Below are 7,500 nucleotides of genomic sequence, written 5' to 3' on the forward strand. Positions count from 1 at the left end.
GCAAGTCTGGGCTCTCTGATCTCCTTGATGTCCCAGGGACTGAAGGCAAACTAGAGATACCCTTTTCAGTGGGAGTGCTTGTCCCCTGAGGTAAGCTTTGGTGTTTCTGGATGGGCAGGCTTTGAGGAATGGCACTCGGGGTAGGAACTCCACTCTTTCCTTGCCCTTTTTTACCCTTTTTGGTGTGTTTTCTGGGTGCCATGGTGGTGCTCTGGCTAGGGGCACTGGAGGTGTTCTGTTCCAACATTGCTCCTTGTTGCTGCCTGGTGCTTGGGGTTTCTCCTCTTTGGGAGGAGCTACACCAGGCCCCAAAGGCTGACATGAGTTCAGGAAGCAAGTCTGGGCTCTCTGATCTCCTTGATGTCCCAGGGACTGAAGGCAAACTAGAGATACCCTTTTTAGTGGGAGTGCTTGTCCCCTGAGGTAAGCTTTGGTGTTTCTGGATGGGCAGGCTTTGAGGAATGGCACTCGGGGTAGGAACTCCACTCTTTCCTTGCCCTTTTTTACCCTCTTTGGTGTGTTTTCTGGGTGCCATGGTGGTGCTCTGGCTAGGGGCAGTGTAGGTGTCATTTCCCAAACTTGCCCCACGGTGCTCTCTACTTTTGGGGGTTTCTCTACTTTCTGAGCTTGATCTTTTCTTGCGTGATGTCTGACCCAAGGACAAGCCTCTCCTCCCAGCTGCCTTTGAAGTCACTGAATGTGTCTGGGTGCTACCACGAGGACCCACAGTGGAGTTTCTCTGTTTGTCAGACCCAAGGGTTGAGTAGTTTAGGCTGCCCAAGGTTGTTGGGCCCACAGTCAAGGGTGGCATTGGAGCTGCCCCTGGACCTGGAGCTCCCACGTGTCCAAGCTGATGACAGCTGACTAAGCTAGGGGCTCCAGGCTTCATCCCACCAGGAACCCCAGAACTTGGTGGGACAGTGGCTCCAGGGGTGAGAGGCTGCTTACCCTGTGGAATGTGTCCTCGCACCCTTCGAGCTGGAGAGCTGGAGCTTGCTACAGGTGAGGGCCTGTGAGTACAGTAGGGCTTTGGGCCCTGGTGAGAGCGCCGGAAGCTCCTACCCAAGGTGGAGGGAGGCCCCAGATGTGGGGGCTGTGAAGGCATAGTGGTGTTCAAGGGTGTGACCCCAAAGGGGGCCACTGGCTGTGCAGCCAAGCCTGCCAATGTGCTGAGAGAGGGCCTGGGAGGAAGGGCCAAAGCAGCAATTGGCAGGCTGGGGCAGAGCGGTCCTGTAAGATTGGTAATGGGAGGATGGCTCTGGGAAGAGACAGCAGAGCTGACCCACACTGGGGTGTGGGCCACCATGGTTGTGCTGCTGGGGGGATGGGGAAAGGTCTGGCTGAGGCCCACTGATGGCAGAGGCCTGGCCCCTCCCAGTGGAGAGGGGACCCCCCCATGGGCTTGTGGGGCCATGGCACAGCTGTTCCCAATGGCCTGGGTCTCACCCATCAGAAGACGGTTGATGCGCTGCAGAGCTTTCTTCTTCTCCCTGTCTAGGTCCTCAGCAGTCACTGGATGGGCCACTAACAGAGGTGGTGGCAGCTTCAGAGGTTCCCCTCGGCGGCATTGCAGGAGAGGAAACTTGCGTTTCCGTGGCCTGCTGGTGTCTCCCGTGGATGAGGACTTCTTCTTGGGCAATGGGTGTCCCGCCCTGCCTTCTGCCACCTTCTCACCCTGGGCCTTCTTTGGGGGAATCCCTGGGGATGAAGAACATTCCAGGGGCGGCTCCCCCTTGGATGGGTCTGGAGCCCTCCTCTTCAGGGCTTGGAGACCTCGTGTGGAGCTGTAGGAGCTGCTGATGGGGTTTCTTTTGGGGCAGGAGCTCATGCAGATGGCCCGGGAGCTCTCAGCTCTGTCTTGGGAGCTCTGGGTGCAGAGGTTTCTCCACAGAGGCCCAGGCCTGGGCACAAAGGCAGGCACACCGCTATGGGCCCCCAGGGGCCTAAAAGCAGATGCTCTCCCAGTGACCTGAGGGCGCCCCCTCTGATGTTCTCTATCTACAGGGTGCTCTGCTTGCTCAGCCACCACTTGGCCACTGTCTCCAGGGGCTGTGATCACAGTCCTCCCTGGGCAGGGTTCTTGGGGTGCTGGATGCTGGCAAGGAGCCACTTCCTGCCCCTGCACCCTACAAGGCGGCTGTCTGAGTCTGCGGCCTGGGATGCAGGAATTCATGAAAGCTGCAGTTGACAGCAGCGTCCTCCTCAGGAGACCTGGCATGCGGAGGGAGGAGGCAATATCCAAGTCTCCCAGAAAAGATCGAAGGGTCCGCAGGACCCTGGAAAAGCACCGAGCAGGCACTTTTCGCAACCGCTGAGAAGCAGTTGCAGGATGGCGGCAAGATGACCTGCGAGTGGTGCCACCAGCCCAGGAAGCCCTTAGTGGCCAACCAGTAGAGGGAAGTCGGCGAGGCCCATGACCGGGCTTCTTGTGGGACCCTTCTGGCAGGTCTCTGCCACTCAGCGCCGGGGGCAGGGGTGAGGGACAACACTTGCTGTGGGAAGTCTCCATAGCAGTCTTAGCGAAGGCGCTAGTGGGTAATTCTAGCGGCCATCGCAGAAGGCCTTCTTCCGCTGATCACGCAGCTTCAGGCGAAGTGGCTGTCAGACCTGTTGCCAGGGCGCGGCTGAGGAAGGAATGAGTGGAGAACAGGCGAGCACGTGAGGAAAACCGTCAATACTGGGCAAGAGGCAGGCTCGCGCCAGCAACGGACGCGCGCGTGCAAATTCCGCGAGCGAGTGCAAAGTCAGCATGCACGTGCAAAGTCTGCATGCACGTGCAAAGTCTGCATGCACGTGCAAAGTCCGCGTGCTTGCACCAGATGCAGAAGAAATAGGCAAGGGAACTGCGTGCCTGGTGCGTGCGTGGGTCCTGGGGGACTGTTGAGTGCTGACACTGGGATGTGATTCAGATCCCGCTGGTCCACCTCCTGACCCAGTGAGGTTTCCGGATCATCTCGGAAGGGTTGTAGATGCTGGGTTTGAGGGGTGGCAGCTATGGCAAGGCCAGGGATCTCTCCCCTCAGACTGGTGCAACGACCCTGCCCCTCCCCAGAGGCAGCCAGGATGGCAGCACAGATGGGCTGAACTCCGATGGACGTGGGGGCAGTCAGAGGGCTGAGCAGGCTCTTGCTGCAGGTTGAAGGTAGCTCTTGGGGCGTGGAGCACGTGCGGACTAGGGTGAGGCAAGGACACCTTGTCCTCCCTTGAAGGTGTGAGCTAGTGTTTGTATCTAGCGTTGCTATGGTGAGGGTGGGCGGGGCTTAGTTTGACAGCCGGGAGCTCTTGCAATGGCAAGAATCCCTCAGCCCATGGCCCCGCCCCTGAGCTGTCAGAGTTCTGTCTTCTGTCCTGCCTGGGCCTGGCCAGTCAGAAGGGGAACTGCTGGGGGGCAAGTTTCTTTCTTTTTTTTTTTTTTTAAAGAGAGAGTGGGGGAGAGAGAGAGAGAGAGAGAGAGAGAGAGAGAGAGAGAGAGAGAGAGAGAGAATTTTTTTTTTAATATTTATTTTTTAGTTCTGGGCTGACACAACATCTTTGTTTGTACGTGGTGCTGAGGATCGAACCCGGGCCGCACGCATGCCAGGGGAGCGCGCTACCGCTTGAGCCACATCCCCAGCCCCGATGGGGGGCAGAAGGCCTTCTTCGGCTGCTCACGCAGCTTCAGGCGAAGTGGCTGTCAGACCTGTTGCCAGGGCGCGGCTGAGGAAGGAATGAGTGGAGAACAGGCGAGCACGTGAGGAAAACCGTCAATACTGGGCAAGAGGCAGGCTTGCGCCAGCAACGGACGCGCGCGTGCAAATTCCGCGTGCGTGTGCAAAGTCAGCATGCACGTGCAAAGTCTGCATGCACGTGCAAAGTCTGCATGCACGTGCAAAGTCCGCGTGCTTGCACCAGATGCAGAAGAAATAGGCAAGGGAACTGCGTGCCTGGTGCGTGCGTGGGTCCTGGGGGACTGTTGAGTGCTGACACTTGGATGTGATTCAGATCCCGCTGGTCCACCTCCTGACCCAGTGAGGTTTCCGGATCATCTCGGAAGGGTTGTAGATGCTGGGTTTGAGGGGTGGCAGCTATGGCAAGGCCAGGGATCTCTCCCCTCAGACTGGTGCAACGACCCTGCCCCTCCCCAGAGGCAGCCAGGATGGCAGCACAGATGGGCTGAACTCCGATGGACGTGGGGGCAGTCAGAGGGCTGAGCAGGCTCTTGCTGCAGGTTGAAGGTAGCTCTTGGGGCGTGGAGCACGTGCGGACTAGGGTGAGGCAAGGACACCTTGTCCTCCCTTGAAGGTGTGAGCTAGTGTTTGTATCTAGCGTTGCTATGGTGAGGGTGGGCGGGGCTTAGTTTGACAGCCGGGAGCTCTTGCAATGGCAAGAATCCCTCAGCCCATGGCCCCGCCCCTGAGCTGTCAGAGTTCTGTCTTCTGTCCTGCCTGGGCCTGGCCAGTCAGAAGGGGAACTGCTGGGGGGCAAGTTTCTTTCTTTTTTTTTTTTTTTTAAAGAGAGAGTGGGGGAGAGAGAGAGAGAGAGAGAGAGAGAGAGAGAGAGAGAGAGAATTTTTTTTTTAATATTTATTTTTTAGTTCTGGGCTGACACAACATCTTTGTTTGTACGTGGTGCTGAGGATCGAACCCGGGCCGCACGCATGCCAGGGGAGCGCGCTACCGCTTGAGCCACATCCCCAGCCCCGATGGGGGGGCAGAAGGCCTTCTTCGGCTGCTCACGCAGCTTCAGGCGAAGTGGCTGTCAGACCTGTTGCCAGGGCGCGGCTGAGGAAGGAATGAGTGGAGAACAGGCGAGCACGTGAGGAAAACCGTCAATACTGGGCAAGAGGCAGGCTTGCGCCAGCAAGGGACGCGCGCATGCAAATTCCGCGTGCGTGTGCAAAGTCAGCATGCACGTGCAAAGTCTGCATGCACGTGCAAAGTCTGCATGCTCGTGCAAAGTCCGCGTGCTTGCACCAGATGCAGAAGAAATAGGCAAGGGAACTGCGTGCCTGGTGCGTGCGTGGGTCCTGGGGGACTGTTGAGTGCTGACACTTGGATGTGATTCAGATCCCGCTGGTCCACCTCCTGACCCAGTGAGGTTTCCGGATCATCTCGGAAGGGTTGTAGATGCTGGGTTTGAGGGGTGGCAGCTATGGCAAGGCCAGGGATCTCTCCCCTCAGACTGGTGCAACGACCCTGCCCCTCCCCAGAGGCAGCCAGGATGGCAGCACAGATGGGCTGAACTCCGATGGACGTGGGGGCAGTCAGAGGGCTGAGCAGGCTCTTGCTGCAGGTTGAAGGTAGCTCTTGGGGCGTGGAGCACGTGCGGACTAGGGTGAGGCAAGGACACCTTGTCCTCCCTTGAAGGTGTGAGCTAGTGTTTGTATCTAGCGTTGCTATGGTGAGGGTGGGCGGGGCTTAGTTTGACAGCCGGGAGCTCTTGCAATGGCAAGAATCCCTCAGCCCATGGCCCCGCCCCTGAGCTGTCAGAGTTCTGTCTTCTGTCCTGCCTGGGCCTGGCCAGTCAGAAGGGGAACTGGTGGGGGGCAAGTTTCTTTTTTTTTTTTTTTTTTTTAAAGAGAGAGTGGGGGAGAGAGAGAGAGAGAGAGAGAGAGAGAGAGAGAGAGAGAGAATTTTTTTTTTAATATTTATTTTTTAGTTCTGGGCTGACACAACATCTTTGTTTGTACGTGGTGCTGAGGATCGAACCCGGGCCGCACGCATGCCAGGGGAGCGCGCTACCGCTTGAGCCACATCCCCAGCCCCGATGGGGGGGCAGAAGGCCTTCTTCGGCTGCTCACGCAGCTTCAGGCGAAGTGGCTGTCAGACCTGTTGCCAGGGCGCGGCTGAGGAAGGAATGAGTGGAGAACAGGCGAGCACGTGAGGAAAACCGTCAATACTGGGCAAGAGGCAGGCTTGCGCCAGCAATGGACGCGCGCGTGCAAATTCCGCGTGCGTGTGCAAAGTCAGCATGCACGTGCAAAGTCTGCATGCACGTGCAAAGTCTGCATGCTCGTGCAAAGTCCGCGTGCTTGCACCAGATGCAGAAGAAATAGGCAAGGGAACTGCGTGCCTGGTGCGTGCGTGGGTCCTGGGGGACTGTTGAGTGCTGACACTTGGATGTGATTCAGATCCCGCTGGTCCACCTCCTGACCCAGTGAGGTTTCCGGATCATCTCGGAAGGGTTGTAGATGCTGGGTTTGAGGGGTGGCAGCTATGGCAAGGCCAGGGATCTCTCCCCTCAGACTGGTGCAACGACCCTGCCCCTCCCCAGAGGCAGCCAGGATGGCAGCACAGATGGGCTGAACTCCGATGGACGTGGGGGCAGTCAGAGGGCTGAGCAGGCTCTTGCTGCAGGTTGAAGGTAGCTCTTGGGGCGTGGAGCACGTGCGGACTAGGGTGAGGCAAGGACACCTTGTCCTCCCTTGAAGGTGTGAGCTAGTGTTTGTATCTAGCGTTGCTATGGTGAGGGTGGGCGGGGCTTAGTTTGACAGCCGGGAGCTCTTGCAATGGCAAGAATCCCTCAGCCCATGGCCCCGCCCCTGAGCTGTCAGAGTTCTGTCTTCTGTCCTGCCTGGGCCTGGCCAGTCAGAAGGGGAACTGCTGGGGGGCAAGTTTCTTTTTTTTTTTTTTTTTTTTTAAGAGAGAGTGGGGGAGAGAGAGAGAGAGAGAGAGAGAGAGAGAGAGAGAGAGAGAGAGAATTTTTTTTTTAATATTTATTTTTTAGTTCTGGGCTGACACAACATCTTTGTTTGTACGTGGTGCTGAGGATCGAACCCGGGCCGCACGCATGCCAGGGGAGCGCGCTACCGCTTGAGCCACATCCCCAGCCCCGATGGGGGGGCAGAAGGCCTTCTTCGGCTGCTCACGCAGCTTCAGGCGAAGTGGCTGTCAGACCTGTTGCCAGGGCGCGGCTGAGGAAGGAATGAGTGGAGAACAGGCGAGCACGTGAGGAAAACCGTCAATACTGGGCAAGAGGCAGGCTTGCGCCAGCAATGGACGCGCGCGTGCAAATTCCGCGTGCGTGTGCAAAGTCAGCATGCACGTGCAAAGTCTGCATGCACGTGCAAAGTCTGCATGCTCGTGCAAAGTCCGCGTGCTTGCACCAGATGCAGAAGAAATAGGCAAGGGAACTGCGTGCCTGGTGCGTGCGTGGGTCCTGGGGGACTGTTGAGTGCTGACACTTGGATGTGATTCAGATCCCGCTGGTCCACCTCCTGACCCAGTGAGGTTTCCGGATCATCTCGGAAGGGTTGTAGATGCTGGGTTTGAGGGGTGGCAGCTATGGCAAGGCCAGGGATCTCTCCCCTCAGACTGGTGCAACGACCCTGCCCCTCCCCAGAGGCAGCCAGGATGGCAGCACAGATGGGCTGAACTCCGATGGACGTGGGGGCAGTCAGAGGGCTGAGCAGGCTCTTGCTGCAGGTTGAAGGTAGCTCTTGGGGCGTGGAGCACGTGCGGACTAGGGTGAGGCAAGGACACCTTGTCCTCCCTTGAAGGTGTGAGCTAGTGTTTGTATCTA

This window comes from Marmota monax, unplaced genomic scaffold (assembly GCF_021218885.2).
Source record: "Marmota monax isolate L192 unplaced genomic scaffold, Marmota_monax_Labrador192_F-V1.1 WCK01_AAM20220418_F8-fsc01399, whole genome shotgun sequence".
NCBI lineage: Eukaryota > Metazoa > Chordata > Mammalia > Rodentia > Sciuridae > Marmota > Marmota monax.